At 50.4% G+C, this 15,860-nt stretch overlaps 1 protein-coding gene across 4 annotated transcripts in view; it reads left to right on the forward strand.

The window, feature by feature from the left end:
• Nucleotides 1–7,008: 7,008 nt before the first annotated feature.
• Nucleotides 7,009–15,860, forward strand: part of LOC120233110 (LIM domain containing preferred translocation partner in lipoma) — a 673,125-nt gene continuing 664,273 nt past the window's right edge. For 3 of the 4 annotated variants that reach the window (XM_039234226.1, XM_039234221.1, XM_039234228.1), the window contains exon 1: nucleotides 7,009–7,128. The gene's annotated coding sequence lies outside the window, so the exon portion shown is untranslated. Of the gene's footprint in view, nucleotides 7,129–7,292; nucleotides 7,329–15,860 lie in introns of those variants that run through there. The other variant, XM_039234223.1, reaches the window with a different exon arrangement.

Below are 15,860 nucleotides of genomic sequence, written 5' to 3' on the forward strand. Positions count from 1 at the left end.
TGCATGCTTAAAATGAGTGAATTTTATGGTATATAAAATATACCTCAACTAAGCTGTCACAATATGTATTGTGGACCCCTTTTCATTCACGTAAAACTGTAGTTGTAACTATAAATCTAATCAAACCCCTACTGTTGGTCAGAGATGCTGTCTTCTGCCCTGATACCTGCTGTGATTTTCCAGAAGTCAATGAGATTGTGCACTGCAGCCATGAATGAGGCAACGCACATTCCAAGGCCTATCCTCAGATGTTCAGATCATAAAGAACTGACAGACCTTCTTTAGGAGTCACATAACTTCACACAGCTTTCTAGGAGCCAGTGAGGCCATTAAGACCAAGATCAGAGAGACTCAACCTTTGGACAGCATCCTTTATTTACCTCTTTGCTGATGTTGTGAAGACAAAATGTGTGCTCCATGCTTGTGTTCGCCCAACAGACCCCGGGGGGTGTTCCACTAGGAGGCTGTCAGCTGGAGTATCAGGTCCAGACCATCGAGTGGTCCACTGGGAAGTCTCGCCAAGCTACTTCACTGACCCTTTCCCTTGCAATTGGGGTGATATATTGCCTTTGTGTTAGCATATGTGATAGGTATTGTATCTGTGTTTCTCAACACTGAATTCTTAAGCTTAATACAGTTAGCAGGTGCATAGCAGACACTTGGTAGAATAAAAAGGTGTTATAAACTTTGTGATTTGGAGTTTCTAAAACTTTTCATTGATGATGGACCCAAGAAGCATTAAAGCTCCATCCATCAGCATTTCTGCCACCGTAGACTGGCCCCCAGTCAGACCAAACTGCCTGACCTCGGACCTCACTGACTTCCAGGCATGGTCACAATTTTTGTTTGTTCTGGGCTTACCTGAAGTCAAAAGCCAACACACTTGCGTAGGGGGCTGCGTTGGGGTAGGCTAGCCACAGTCAGATGCAAACACTGATTCCTCTGCAGCCACTGGCTGAAGTCCGGTTCAAAAACTAGGGAAAATTGGGGCGCCTGGGTGGCTTAGTCGGTTAAGCGTCCGACTTTCGCTTAGGTCATGATCTCGCGGTTCGTGGGTTCGAGCCCCGCGTCAGGCTCTGTGCTGACTGCCAGCTCAGAGCCTGGAGCCTGTTTCAGTCTGTGACTCCCTCTCTCTCTGACCCTCCCTTGCTCACGCTGTCTCTCTCTCTCCTAGAAATAAAAAATAAAAAATAAAGTAGCAGGAATATAACACTTTTTATAGGGTTAACACACAATATCAAAAATGATAAGAATCCATCATATCAAAAAACAGGTTGATAAAACTCTTATATTACATTGCCTATGTATTTTTTTCAACTAGTTTTCCACAAGGGAAAAGNCTGGAGCCTGTTTCAGTCTGTGACTCCCTCTCTCTCTGACCCTCCCCTGCTCACACTGTCTCTCTCCTAGAAATAAATAAAACATTAAAAAAATTAAAAAAAAAAAAAAAACTAGGGAAAATTGTGCAGAAATCCATGGCAGACACAAGTCCCTGTGTGTCCATTTTTGCTTAATTCCTCTAAGCCAATAGACCTCAGGACACCATTTTTCCCCTCATGAGAAGACTCGAATTCAAAATGGGGAGAAACATTCATTTAGGAAGTCTGATGATGTACTCTTTTTTTTTTTACATTGAGATCATTTTTTCCCATTGTACAATGAGGTGTGAAGAACAGAGAGTAAGCAAACCTTTTGTAAATGGCTTCATTATCTTTAATGCTGCATGTATGAAAAACCTACCACTATTGTTCACCATATCAAGTTTTCATCTCTTTACAAAAGGCTGATGCTTATCTGACCTGGCCAGAGGTCTTGTTTGCATCATGCACTGGTACAATAGTCTTGGGAAGAGAACTAAGTTCAATTATAGAGCAGGTACATAAAATATTAAAACCATCTTGTGCTTCATCGTCCCTGGAGAAAGGTAAACTTGGGTGTTCTTTTAAGAATGTATGTGATACCAAGTGGCAAAATAACCATCATTTTAATTCTGTGTCTACTGCTATGGCAGAACTCTATCCTTAACTAATTTATAAAATTTATATATGCTAAATATGGGAAGGCCTAGATCTGCGCACGCAGGGCATGTTGTAACACATGACAAATAACCCTCCCCTTCTGCCTGTCCAGAGTCCTGGCCTAAGATAATGTGACTAATCTTCCAAGAGGAGGGCATCATTTCTGTTGCTTTTCTAGCCAAGATGAAGGATTCACTCATGCACTCCCTGGACAGCATTTGGTCATAAGTCCTAAGTACTGCCTTGGCTGTTGGGGAGGAGAAATGAACAACATAAGAAGCCTACTGCAAAGGATTTTATGTTTGTGACGAAGAGATCAAACACCTACAAAATTTACGATGTGATGGGACATCAAGTACATACCTTGTCTAGAACATAGAGCAATCATTTTCTTATCAATGGAGAAAGTTTGCAAGGAATGAGCCACACAGAGAAGATTGCTTGTGAGGGAGCTGGCAGGAGAGGTAAAATCTGCATTTGTGGAAATGGGCCCAGGATGGGATTTCAGGAGGAGACTAAATGAGAAAGACCTGGAAGCAAGTAGTGCAAGCTCTATGTGCATGTGTGTGTGTGTGCGCATGCGCGTGCGCGTACGTGGTGGTGATGGTGGAGGCCTGGAGGTGTGGTCAGTAGAAAAGCCCAGCACAGCTTGATCACAGAACCAGGAAGGGGCAGCTGATGAGTCTGCACTTAATGCAGTTGATATCACGGAATCTTTACAAGTTTTAGAGTATAATGTGGCATACTACCCTTTGAGAAGATGAATTTGGTCAATAGGTTGAAAGCAGTGTTGAATCAAAGAGCTGGGAGAGTGTGGGAGAATTCCAAATTTAAGCACCCAATTGTATGGATAAAGAGATTGAGACCAGAGAGGAAGTGACTTACCACGAAGTCACACAGCAATTTTAGGGCAAAGAAAGGAGTTCTGTCTTCCTTTCTACTGCCTTCCTGTGCCAATCATGGTTCTACTTCCAAATGGTTGTAGTCAGGCTCTTCTTACTCTTCCTCTCCCTTCTTTTGGTCTGCTTATATCCAGGCCTCATCTCTTGAAGAAGTTGTCTGATTTTATTTATTTATTTATTTAAAAAAATAAAAAAAAAAGTTTATTTTTGAGAGAGACAGAGAGAGAGAGAGAGAACAGGGGAGAGGCAGAGAGAGAGGGCTTCGTGCTGTCTCATGACCTCATGTTTCATGAGTTGTGAGATCATGACCTGGGCTGAAACCAAGAGTCTGATGCTTAACTAACTGAACAACCCGGGTGCCCTGGTCTGATTTAATTTAAACACTTAGAACCTATACCTCCTCCATCATCTTGCCTTTGAAAAGGAAGAAGGAGGAGGAGGCAAGGGAGGGTGAGGGGGGCTCCAGGGGGAGAGGCGAAGGAGAGGAAGGTGGGAGAAGGAGGAGGGGGAGAAACAGATGTCTACAATGGTCAAGGCAAGGCACTGTGTTCAGGATCCAGACAAATTAGACTCAGTCTGGCAGCAGAGAAAGACAAGATGACCGATGACATAATCCGAGGCCATATGGACTGAGGGTAAGCAGAGTGACAGGAACAACCGTTAAGGGCAATGCATTCACCGAAAGTGGCTGTAGGGGCAGAAAGGCCTCTCAGGGGAGGTGATATTTGAGGGAGTCTGAAGGGGTTACGTAATTACGGGTTGTCAGGTGGGTGGAGAAGGAAGGGCACTCCTGTGAGCAAGAAGAACCCATGGAAAGGCAGATAAGCACAGACAGGTAAGAGATGTTTGGAAAAGCAATAGGCCTCAGTTGGCTGGAAGGGGGTGGCCAGGGAAGGGCTGGCAGAATGGAGGCTTCAAGGCTGTGCAAACCACGTCAAGGAGTTTGGCCTGAACACTTGAAGTTGGGAGGAGGCGACATCAGGTTGGTGTTTACCTTCCAACTTTCCAAGCCCCTCTTGTCCTTAGTATTTCTCCAGGAGCCTCTTCGTAGCTGTTCCTCTTGTTCAGCCGTGGGGGATTATGAGTTCTGCACATCGGAGTTTTCCCGCTGAGACCAGAGGGTCACCTGCCAGCGGCTGAGCCAACTGCCTGGCTGCCTGGACTCAGTGGGGAATCCCCGCTTGCTCATGTCCTCGCTCTGTGTTAAGAGGTTAAGAGGACACTACTTAACCTCCCCGGGCTTTACTTTCCTGGTGGGCAAAAGGGCAAAATACAGGAAAGAATAATGCCAACTTTAGAAAGGTTTGGTGAGGCTAAATAGAATGCGTATGAAAAATCCTTAGAATGCTGCCTAGCATATCCTAAGCATGAAACCCGGACTGCCATGAGCTCCCCAGAGGCCATTGGGTGAGGGGTTTGTAGTGGACGCAAAGGTGCAGCGGGTCCACAGCCGACCCTTCCTCAAAGTTTCGTGTGTCATCCCTGGAACAATGAGAATCCTTCTGTAGGGTGTGCAATCCTCAGGTCACATGACCTCTGCCACCCCACCCCCCACCCCAACCCCGAGTGCTTCTTTTAGTCTCTGAATTGGTAGTCCTGTGTTTCTCTGGCATTGAGTCTGCAAACTTACACAATGTTTCCTTCTCTCTTAAGCCCGGGACACATCAGGTTTTAATGGCGATGGTGAGAGAAGTGAGAATACAAAAGACACCAGATCAGCAAATGAGAACGAGGCCTTTGACTTGGATTTGCATCGACGACACCACCACGTGCCCCTGGCCAAGCATCCAATTTACCACTTTGCCTTTTATACTCCTGGGGAGTGCCTCATGAGTCAAAATGTATCTTTTTTGATTAACTTTATATGGAGTTTGTGCTAACTCCATGCCCACCTGAGCAGCTCATAAATATTTCAGAGGGGAAACATGGTGATCTTCCCCAACATACCCAAAAAACAGTCAATATTCTTAGTAGCAATTCTGGAGCCCACACAACACTCTTATACTGTGTATGATGGAGGAAATGAATGACTCTAATTATACCTTATTAAATCTTATTAATCCTCATTAGAACCCTGTTATTCTTTACAAGTGGGTTACTGGGGAAAAGAAAAAAGAAATGCTGGTCAAGTCCCGTTATATTGGATGGGGACTGGGTGGACCCATTCTTACTTTGTGTGATCCCAGGATTTGTTCCTATTAAATGACAGTACTCAGAATATGGGTTTGCCGAAATGTTGAAGATAGAGTAAGTGAATTGTGTTGTAGTAAGATCTGATCTCTTGAAAGCCCCGGGACAAAAATCTCTTTTTAAGAGCTCGTGTTCCCTATTTCAGACTTTTAGTTGGGAAAAAATACCCACTTCATTACTGCATGGCCTAGGTATTCTTAACCTTATCTCTGCTACCATTTTCAGTTTTTGCCTGTGTAGATGAGACTTAAGAGGAAGAGAGATTATGTAATCTGGGCCCAGGAATGTCTGGTCCAAGGACTTTGCACAAAGAAGGTGCTCAGTAAACAGTACATGCAATGACATGTGTTTCTACAGTCACTTCTTTAAATCTTGGTAAAAAAAAATCCTTTCAAATCCAAGAGGAACCAAGTTTCAGGAGGAGGTACTGTCAACCTTCATGAATGGGAATTAGGTCCTGTCAGGGGGTCCAAGGCCTCCTTATTAGGTGCGTGGGTGGGGGGCCACCTCAGGATTAGTCACAGGACCTGGATGGGGGGAGGTGAGTTTGTGTGCTTGCTCAGTCATTCATTTTGTGTTGGCCAATCACTTTACCTGTTTTTATCCTCAGAGATAAAGGAGAGACAACAATCTGTCCCACCTAACACAGAGGCCTAATGAACCTCTGAGAAAGCACTTTTATGTTGTGCTAAGGTGAGGGATTATTATTTCAGATATCAGGAGGCCAGAAATACAAGGAAACTAAGTCCAGAGCCTCCGAACAGCTGCTGGACATTACAACCTTTTGACAAAGTAAATGGTGGTTTTCATGGCTGCTCATATTTACAAATGTCACAGGGAAAGAAGTCCGACTCAAGACTTCCAAGAAAAGGCTTGCCTCTGTTCAAACCAGTTCACCCAGTTCACAGATTTTTTTTTTTTTTTTTCTTTTTAAGCTGTAAGCACATAGTGAGCTTTCTGGGCTTCCGGACAAGGCTGGGAAGTAAACTGCAGGGGTTGCATCGAGCATGGGACACAGGAAGCTGCCCTGAAGCAACTGATTGTCATTGCCACTCGGCTCACTGTCAATCAGAACCTTCCAGGAACAGACTCCGGGGCCCAGAGAAGTTGGAAAGCTCTTCCCAGGGTGGGGGGTGGTCAGTGTTGCCTCCGGACACGTAGCCTGCTTCAGTGCTCAGTGGGACAAAGGGAGTCAGGGCCCTATCTGGCGGCAGGAACCTGCCTGGGAGACTAAGCATCCGGGTCCAATTCTTGTATGACCCTGGGCAAGTCATTTCTGCTCCCAGGCCTTCAGTTTTCTCCGGAGTGAAGGGAGCGGGCTGGGGAAGTTGGTCTCTGCCAGCTCTCCCATCTGGTAGGTTCTGAGTGTTGCTGCGACTCCAGGGCGAGGCTCAGCAACAAGGTCCGAGAAGGGGATTCCTTGGCAGGCTCCCTTCTGCTAGGCTCAGTGCCTTATACTGGCGCTTCCAGTGTAGACACGGGTCCCCCCGTTCCTTCAGCAGCCCCTCCACTCAGCCGCTTCCTCCTTCTACGTCTGCTTCCTCTCCCCCCAGTGCAGGCAAAGCCTCCACACCTCCCTCTGCTCCTTCCTCCTTTGCCAGCTCCCTGCATCCCCGCGTCTCCTCCTCTTCCTCCCAGGAAGTACCATGCCCTCGGTGCGCCCACCTTCGGGCCGAGCCGCGGCCCCGGCGGGCGGCGCCCCCCCCCCCCCCGCCTGGCGAGCGCTGCGCGGCGGCCCGCGGGCACACGCTTTCCCATACCTTACATGGACAAATGCGTGCAGGCAAAGTCAGGAATTCAGGCCCCTGACGTCAGCCTCCAGCTCTCAGGGCACCGCACGGGAGCCCGAGGGGAGGGGGTGGGGACGGTGGGGAGGAAGGAGGGGAAAGGCACCAACCAGCAGCAGCTCCAGCACTGCCGAAGTTTCACTTTTTGTCTGTGGGTCCGCTCCCGGCCCCCGCGCCAGCTTTCCCGGGATAAGTAGCCTTAGCAAGGAAGGGAGAGCCGGGCGCTGCAAGGTAAGGGCTGGCTGCACCGCCCGGGCGCGGGGCGCGGGGCGCGGAGCGCGGGGCGCGGTGCGGGGCGCGGGGCCGGGCCTGTCCGGGGCCGGGGACAATGGGAGGGGGAGTGCCCGGGCACCTCCTCCTTCGCCTTTGCCTCCGCCTCCAGCCGCTGCCGCCGCCGCCGCCGCCGCTGCCCCGGCCGCCTCCTCCCCGAGGTATTGTTGCAAATCCTCCTTCCTTCCCCCCACCCTCCGCTCGCGGGCGCCTCGGGAACCCCCGGCCCTCCCCGGGCGCGAGCGCCTCCCGGGAGGCAGGAGCGCGGGGCGCAGGGCGCGGAGCGCGCGCCCAGCCCGGGCCGCAGGGCCCGCGGTGCGGAAGTGCCCGCCGCGGCGCAATCACGGGGTGCACGCATGGGGGAGGGGGACCCCGAGTTTTCGGGAAGCGTCGACCTGGGACTGGGCGGGGTTGGAGCCCTTCCCTGAGCGCCCCCTGCCCGGGCTTTTCTGGGCGTCTAGGGGGCGGGGCCACACCCAGCCGCTCGGAGCTTTCGCGGAATCTCAGTTGTCACAGTGGAAAAGGGCCTAGGCACCCAGTCATTCAAGTTCCCCCATTTTACAGTCGGCGCAGTTGAGGCCCGGGGACGAGGAGGGCCTCCCCGGGGTCACTCTCTCGAGGCCGAGCCATAATCGACATAGATGGTTCTCAGCTCCTGGTTCCTTCTCTGCAAGGATTTCTCCAGCACTCACTGTGTGCCAGGCGCTCTGTTGGGTGGGTGTGCGGGGTCTGAGACGCCGTTGGGGCCCAGGCCCTGCCCTCAGGGAGTGCTCAGTCGACCGGGGTGCCCAACCAGACCCAGGATAAAGTGCGGAGTGCCGCGGGTGGGGGAGAGGCATGAAGAAAGTTTGATTTCCCTCTTTGGAGGGGTCGGGCTCGATCAAGGCGTTGAAAGATTGGGGGTTTTCTGAAGCCCGCCAGAGACAGGAAGGCCATTTGCGCGGGATTGGGGCGGGGTGGCGGGGGGGGGGGGGGATGAAGACCCAAGAAGACTAAATAAATTGTGGAGAGTGGAGATGAAGCTGTAAATGTGGCTGTGTTGGGGGCACGGGGTGGATGGAGGGGGGGGCATGAGTCGAGATGAGCACTGGAATTGTGCTTGACTCTACAGAGCTCCGCCTTTGGGACTTGGAGTGCTCCAGGATCTGAAAGGTCTCTGACTTCCCTTCTCTTCCCTTCCCAGGGATCCACTGCCTTCCGGCTGCCTCCAACACAAAATGTAAAAATTTAGGGTCATCTCTGAGCTACTTCCCTAGTACCAGACTCACTTAACTTTGTTTCCAGTACCCTTTTCTCAATTGCTTGCCTCCCAAGGAAACTCATTCTCACTAAGGTGTTAGTGACTTAATGGCTTGCCTTTCCCAGAAAATTGCATTTTAAGGAAGACTTTAAGTAGACGGGGGGGGGGGGGGGAAGTAGCTCAATGCCCCCACCCCCGCCTCCATTCCTCACCCTCCCACACTCTTACAGGCAGGAAACCAAACACAAAGGGCCAGAGGAGGGGAGTGCTAGTTCTGGAGCCAGCAGTGAGTAATGGTGGATGGTGGGGGGCCAGAACTACAAACAACTTTCTCTCCACTCCACAGCCAGCCCACCTGCTTCCAGGTTCCACAGCCAGCCCACCTGCTTCCAGGTTCCTGCCAGCACCAGGGGTCAATTAAAGGCAAGAGCCTGTATCTTGCATTTAATCTTTGGGAGGCAGTCCCCCAGCCACCACACCCGGGCTTTTATAGTCTAGAACATAGACTGTAGATGGGAGATACGTAGTTGGGGTTTGCTGACTGACTGGTTGAGTGTATAGGCCGGGGCCTTTGGGGCAGGCATTCTCCCAGGCTGTAGGTGGGCCTGGAGTTGGCTTTGGGGATAGGCCGAGGGAGGAGAACCGAGCTTCTGAGCTGGCTACTCTGGCTGGGACTGAGGAGGACCCTTTTTGTGGCGACCTATTCTGATGGAGAAGTCACTGCTCTGGGATGGCAGCCCCTTCCAGGCAGTGCTTGGTGGAGAGGAGGCTTCGTTATGAAGGGAGTTTGGATCTGACTTGAAGTCCTCTTTTGAGGGTGTTGATCAGGCTGGGACATGATTGAGAAGAGGAGGGACTGGCAAGGGGAAGCCTCTTTGCTGCCCAGGTCCAGCCCGAGAGGCAGTAGTTTGGCCCAAGGGTGTTCCCAGTGGGTGTTCATTCATTTACTCCGCATATATTACTGAGTACCTCTCATGGGCCATTGGCCAATGTGAGAAATTTGTAGCGGGTTTCTGTGTTTCACTGAGACAAATACGTCTTATTTCACCAATTCCAAAACACACTTCACATTTTAACATGACTGAAATTGGGTTCTTTTCTAATCACAGATGTGTCATAGCTGAACAGTTTTTCATTCTAAGTTGATAATGATACATCGTACAGTTGCTGGTTTAGATTTGATAAAATTTGCTCATTATGCCCTTTATGAACGTACAGGGCTCTGCACCTTATTAAACAGTTTCCCATCAGACACTCCATTTGGATAGCAAAAAAGTCCTTGGAGAATTGGGCCCGGTGACACATGGTCATCTTCATGTGAACCTTTGCCCAAGGTCACATGGCTAATTAGAGATGTGCTCAAAATGACAGCCCCGAACTTTGACTCTTGGTGTGTTAATATGTGACTTGACTTTGCTGTTTCCCTGGCGCTGATTAATGGGAAAGGGGGAAAAGGCAAACTGGATTTGATTTCCGAATTGTGGCTTACGATGCCGCCATGATGGTGGGTCTTTGGCCAAGGCCGGAGAAGCAGGGGACGGAGCACATAGCACATAGCGGTAAGTTCTGGAGCCAGCCTCCAGTGAACCGCGGATGGGTTGGGGCTGGGGGTACAAAGATGAGGGGACACAGTGCCTGTCTTTGAGGAGCACGTGTGGGGGGTGAGGCTGTTAGGGGGGTATGTTCCGGCTACTCTGCACTGAGGAGGATTCCCCTCAGGGAAGCAACCGCAGAAGGAGGAGTGTCTGAGGAGAATCTTTAGGGCTAAGCAGGAGTTGCTTTGTGGAAGAAGTCCTGGAAGAAGAGACAGGTCTGTGAGGAGTATTCCCGTCCTGGGGAAGGTTTGTGCCTCAAGCTGTGTTTTGAATGAGCAGCATGAGGGGGGCTGTGGGAAATGGAGATTTAAATTTATCGGGGCGCCTGGGTGGCTTAGTCGGTTGAGCATCCGACTTTCGCTTAGGTCATGATCTCGCGGTTCGTGGGTTCGAGCCCCGCGTCGGGCTCTGTGCTGACTGCCAGCTCAGAGCCTGGAGCCTGTTTCAGTCTGTGACTCCCTCTCTCTCTGACCCTCCCCTGCTCACGCTGTCTCCCTCTCTCTCTCCTAGAAATAAATAAAACATTAAAAAAAAAATAAATTTATCTTGTAGGCTAAAGGGTCATTACATGCTTCTCTGAAGATTGACCTGAGAAGGAGCCTGGGCGGGGGGTTCTGGAACCCTCCTCATCGCTGGGATTAGGTATTTGGGAGGTAATGCAGGAAGCGCGGTAACACATTTAGTAACTGTTTGAGTTAACCTGAGACTTTGACCCTGGCCAGTAATTAGGAGTCTTAGCTCAGGGTGCGCCTTGGTCGGTGGGTGGGAGCGCACCGGTGGGGAGCGCACTGGAATGTGGAGTTGGATGGCTGCGCCTTGCTGGAAGAAACCCAGGTGAGGAAGGAGGGGTAAGGCTGTGCTGCCAGTGGGAAGCAGCTGTCTGGGTGGAAATCCTTTGCTCGAAGGTGTGTATGGGGTAGAGGTAAGCCGAGGGAGGAGGGAATGGATGCGTGGGCATCCGGTCCACATTTCCTGCCCGCGTGGTGGAAATGGCTGGTGTATCCCCGTGCGGGTCACAGAAACGAGAAAGAACCCTGGTGTGGCGCTCCCCTCTCCTCACTTTCTGTGAATAGGGTGGGTGGCAGGAGGGTCAATGGGATTCATGCTTGTCAGCAGCTGAAGCACAGGCTTGAGGCTCGAAAACGTTGATCTTATCATTCTTAATAATAATAGTAATAATAATATAATAATTTTCACGGTTTTCTCAGTGCTTCTCATGTGCTTATGTAATTCTCCTACTGGTTGATGAAGGGTGGCTTAATGATTATCCGTCTCATTTTTGCAGCTGAGAAAATGAGTTTTGGGTGAAGGAAGGTCACACACAACTACTAGTGACATGGCTAAGTGTCCAACCTTTGCCTGATCTGTAGCTTCTTCACTCTTCTCTTCTGTGTCCACAGAATGAAAATCAGTGGTGTTTTTCAGCGTTTTTTCCTTGGAGTTGAATTCAGTGCACATTCACGGGACCCAGTGGGATCACAGTCGAAGGGTTATGTGGGTGAACAGCTTCTCAACTCCACATTGGTGCTGCTGGGGCCCTTTTCTCTTAAGGTTCCACCATTCCCTCTACCCTTTGGGTGTCTTCTCTCCCCAGACCTAACTGGAGACAACAGAGCCTCTCTCGCAAACCATCAGGACCTCCCCCATCGTTGTTCCCTCTTCACCCTTCAGTCCTGATAAGGATTTGATGTACCCCTGGAGAGAGGCAGTTGGGGCGATGACCAAGTAGGAAGTGAGGGAAGGGTTAGTGCCCTTGATCTGTGACTCCTTCAACAAGGCTGGATGTCCTCCGGGGTTGAGCTGAAGAGCTCCTGTTGGATCCTGCCCTCCCTTGGGTCATGAAGACCCCTTCCTGCAAGATGGCTTTCTGGCTCAGGACTCTGAGAGATCAGCTTCAGTTCCTCCTGTGGCCTGCATGCCTTGAGTTTGTTGTTTGCATTTCAGTGACTCGCAGATAAAGGTATTTTCAGGTAGAGGAGACAGAACCTAGAAATGGCACCCAACAAATTAAATAAGACCTTGGCTGGGGCGCCTGGGTGGTTCAGTCAGTTGGGTGCCCGACTTCGGCTCAGGTCATGATCTCACAGCTCATGAGTTCAAGACTAGAATCGGGCTCTGTGCTGACAGCTCAGAGCCTAGAGCCTGCTTCAGATTCTGTGTCTCCCTCTCTCTCTTTCAAGACGAAGACCAGGGTCTGGGAGTGGAAGGGGGAGTCTCTCAATGTGCCATCCTGAGGGCGAGTGCATTGTAGCGCCTCTCGCTTTCTCTCCCACAGCCAGATGGTTGTCTTGTTCTTGAACATTCTTCTGTTTTCTTAATCTGTGCCTTTGCCTGTCTGTGGTCTCTGCCTGTTCTAAACCCATGACCCTTTAAGTTGAAGGCCAAAACCCACCTTGTGCCAGGAAGCCATTTGTCTCCCTCTGCCCCACGTGTATGTGTGATCACATACACTTCAGTCTCTTGAACTCGCTGCAGCTCAGGTGTACTGAGTGATTGACATATGCCCGGCAGAAATGCTGGATACTGGCCCACAGAGACGACTGATGCTGTGTCTCTATGGATCATTATTCCAGTATAGGAGAGAGATAAAAATAGAGCATGGGGAGGCCCCACCAGAGCGATGAACAAGGGGCTAATGGGAGCACTAGGAAGGGAGTGACCCGCCACCTGGAAGAATAGGCGCATGCTCGCGGAGAAGACATTGCGTTGGGTTTTGAAGAGTGAGTGGGAGTTCATATGATGGACAGGGATGGAAGAGTTTTCCATACAGAGAGACCTTGAGGTGCAGCCCTGAAGCTTTACAAGTGTTTGGTAAATGGAAGGGTGTGTTTGGAGATCGCCGTGAAAGATGGGGCTGGCCCTGAAGGGTTAGGTGGGAAAGAGCTGGCAGTTGTGGGGGGTAGGAGGGCTTTCGTGACTAATTTTTTTTTAAAAAAATTTTTAATGTTTCTTTATTTTAGAGAGAGACAGTGCGAGCGGGAGAGGGGCAGAGAGAAAGAGGGGAACACGTAATCCAAGGCAGGCTCCAGGCCCTGAGCTGTCAGCACAGAGCCCGATGCGGGGCTTGAACCCACAAACCACGAGATCATGACCTGAGCTGAAGTCTGATGCTTCACCAACTGAGCCACCCAGGCGCCCCAGGCTTTCGTTACTTCTCGAGCAAAGACGGGTGTTGGGGGATCTGTATTTCAGAGAGCTCTAGTGGCAGAGTGGCCCAGAGGCAGGGAGCCCCTTTAGGAGGCTGCTGGTGTGTTCCAGGGTGGGCGATAGCGGGTCTGTACCAGCCCAGCAGAGAAGAGGGGGGAGAACGGATTCCAGGAGCTGTTTGCTGTCAGACTCATAACAGGTAGTTTAATACCTCCTCTCGTCCTCATTATTTGCCAGCTTATCAGCCTTGGCTGGAAAAAAAACGTCTATGCGAGCCAGGCTTGGAGGGAGTTGAAGCCCTGAGCTGGCAACCAGTTCCTGCCTTAGAGGTGTGGGCGGGGCCTTGGTGGCCAGAGAAACTGGATCTCTCATTGCCCAGGTGAGGAAACTGAGGCCTTGGGAAAGGGACCCAGGGCTCTGTCACATCCTTGTCAGCTAAGTCTGAATTGGGCCTCAACCCATACTCCCAGACCAGACCCTTTCAAAGGTAGTTTTGGTTCTTTTTCCGCTGAGCCTGGCTTGGCAGATTCGTTCTCTGCTTCCCCAGGACTCTGCTTTGGAGAATTCCAGAGGGGGTACCACTTGGAGATCACGATTATTGGTCTTGAACCTTATGCTTTACACTGTGAAACAAATTGATCAAGATGGTTGTTTGAGTGTGTGTGTTGTTGGGGATTGATTTCTCTTACTGCCGTTTATGCCTTTCCCTTTTGTTGCAAGAACCAAGGTTCTGACTCCCCAATAAGTTCAAGGTGCCTGTGACTACCCTCAGCCCCAACCCTACCAGACCCCTTTCATTTTTATGTAGTTTTGCTTGCATAAAGGTTTTCACGCTGCCAGTGTGAGGTCTGTTACAGGGTAGGTCCTCTTGTTTGCTTCCTTCTTAAATCTACTCATCACAGCCCATCTCACAGACCCCATTAGTACTGCGTTGCCTTCATAGCACTTTTTATGTGGTGGATGCATTTTACAATCATTTTTATTACTTGGCTCCCAATTGCAATCCGAGAGATGGGTCAGCAGGATTAGTCTTGTCTTGCAGAGTGTGGGCAAGAATTCAGGCATGGAGAACCTTCCCATGGGGTGCTCGGCTTTACGGGACAGAATGAGAATCCCGCCTCCAGAGCCTCCGTCCTGCTTCTTAACTGTTGCAGGGAAGTATGAGAAATGAAGGGAACGTCCTTAGCAGGCCTGACGCACAGGCAGGAAACTATTAGTCTTACTTCATTGTGTGTTAATCAATTAGTATTCGCTGACAGTATTGGGTGACTTCGGAAGTCAGCTGACAATCAGGTTGGAGACCCCAAGCTCTGAGAGTCTGGGCTTTGCCATGCTATCATTTTTGCAGTACTGTTAGCAAAGGGTTTGGTGTATGGAAAGCGTACACCTCTGTTTGAGCTACCCACTAGCCCCGTGATCTTTTTTGTTTAAACGTTTTATTTATTCATTTATTTGAGAGACAGAGGGAGAGAGTGGGGCAGGGACAGAGGGAGAGGGAGAGAATCCCAAGCAGGGTCTGTGCTGTGAGTGCAGAGTCTGATGTGGGACTCGAGCTCATGAACCAGGAGATGATGCCCTGAGTTGAAAACCAAGAGCTGGGTGCTCAGCTGCCTGAGCTACCCAGGCACCCCTCACCCTGTGATCTTAAGCAAGTTTTGGAACGTCCCTGAGCCTCAGTTACCTTCAAATACCATGCATTTGTGAGAACCAGAGGAATTTCCTTGGCAGTGCTTTCTAAACTATACTGCAGTGTGCCGTGTGGCCGCGTAGTGTATACATGTGGCGATTTCTTGTGCCTGGCATGGTGTCCTGCACACGGTGATGGTACCTTTCCCTGCTGGTGGAGATCACGGGATTTAGACCCCGACAGCTCCAAGTTCAAATCATAGCTGTAGCACTTAATGGAGAATGCTCCCAGCGGCGGTCACAGGCGTGACGTGGAGACTCACTCATCTTTAGACTTCTTATTGATGAGGGCGTCACTGTGGAGAACAGTGCGCCCTGCGGAGTGGGCTGAGTGCCACAGACATCCATGACACTTCCGCTCTGTGCAGAATGGTTTTCACCAGTGAATGGCTGTGCAGTGTCCCTTCTTCCATTGCAACCATCCTACTCATTTCATGGGATTTGTGCCTTTCAGCCCTGCGGGGTTTGCTTCTATTGCATTGATTGCGTGGGTTACCGCCTCACACCAAAGCCCCCTGGGGTTCAAATGGAAAACTGGTATGGAGGGGCAGGGCCACTCCTCCCTCTGAAGCTTGTGTGGGAACCTTTCCTGGGGCAGGTCAGCCAGAGGATCAGGACAGGGTGGGGTTATTTCACTGACCTTCAAGAAGTGTGCTTTGGCCCTGTTCTAGTGCCCATTATGGGCACTTTTGCTGCCCTTGCCATTGTGAGCATTCCTTAGTCGCTCGGGCCATTCACCAGCAGGTCAGCTGCCACGTTGAAGGACTTTGGGAGGTAGAGGGACTGACCCCCTGGGGAGAAGACGGCTGTGGACATATGGTGAATGTTTTGGCATCCTTTCAAGACCACTTTGTGGGTATTAAGGGATTCCTGTCCTTAATGCCAGCCTCAAGTTTTCTTGCTGGGAAACATCGCTGTAGCAACAGTATTGAGCTAACAGGTCAAGGGACCGTCCTCTCTGGCCTGTCCTGGTTTCTGTCTGGGTCCCAGTGTAGAATTGATAGTGACCCCTTTTCACTCCCAAA

The sequence above is a fragment of the Hyaena hyaena genome, unplaced genomic scaffold (assembly GCF_003009895.1).
Source record: "Hyaena hyaena isolate Hyena2069 unplaced genomic scaffold, ASM300989v1 scaffold_84, whole genome shotgun sequence".
Classification (NCBI taxonomy): Eukaryota; Metazoa; Chordata; class Mammalia; order Carnivora; family Hyaenidae; genus Hyaena; species Hyaena hyaena.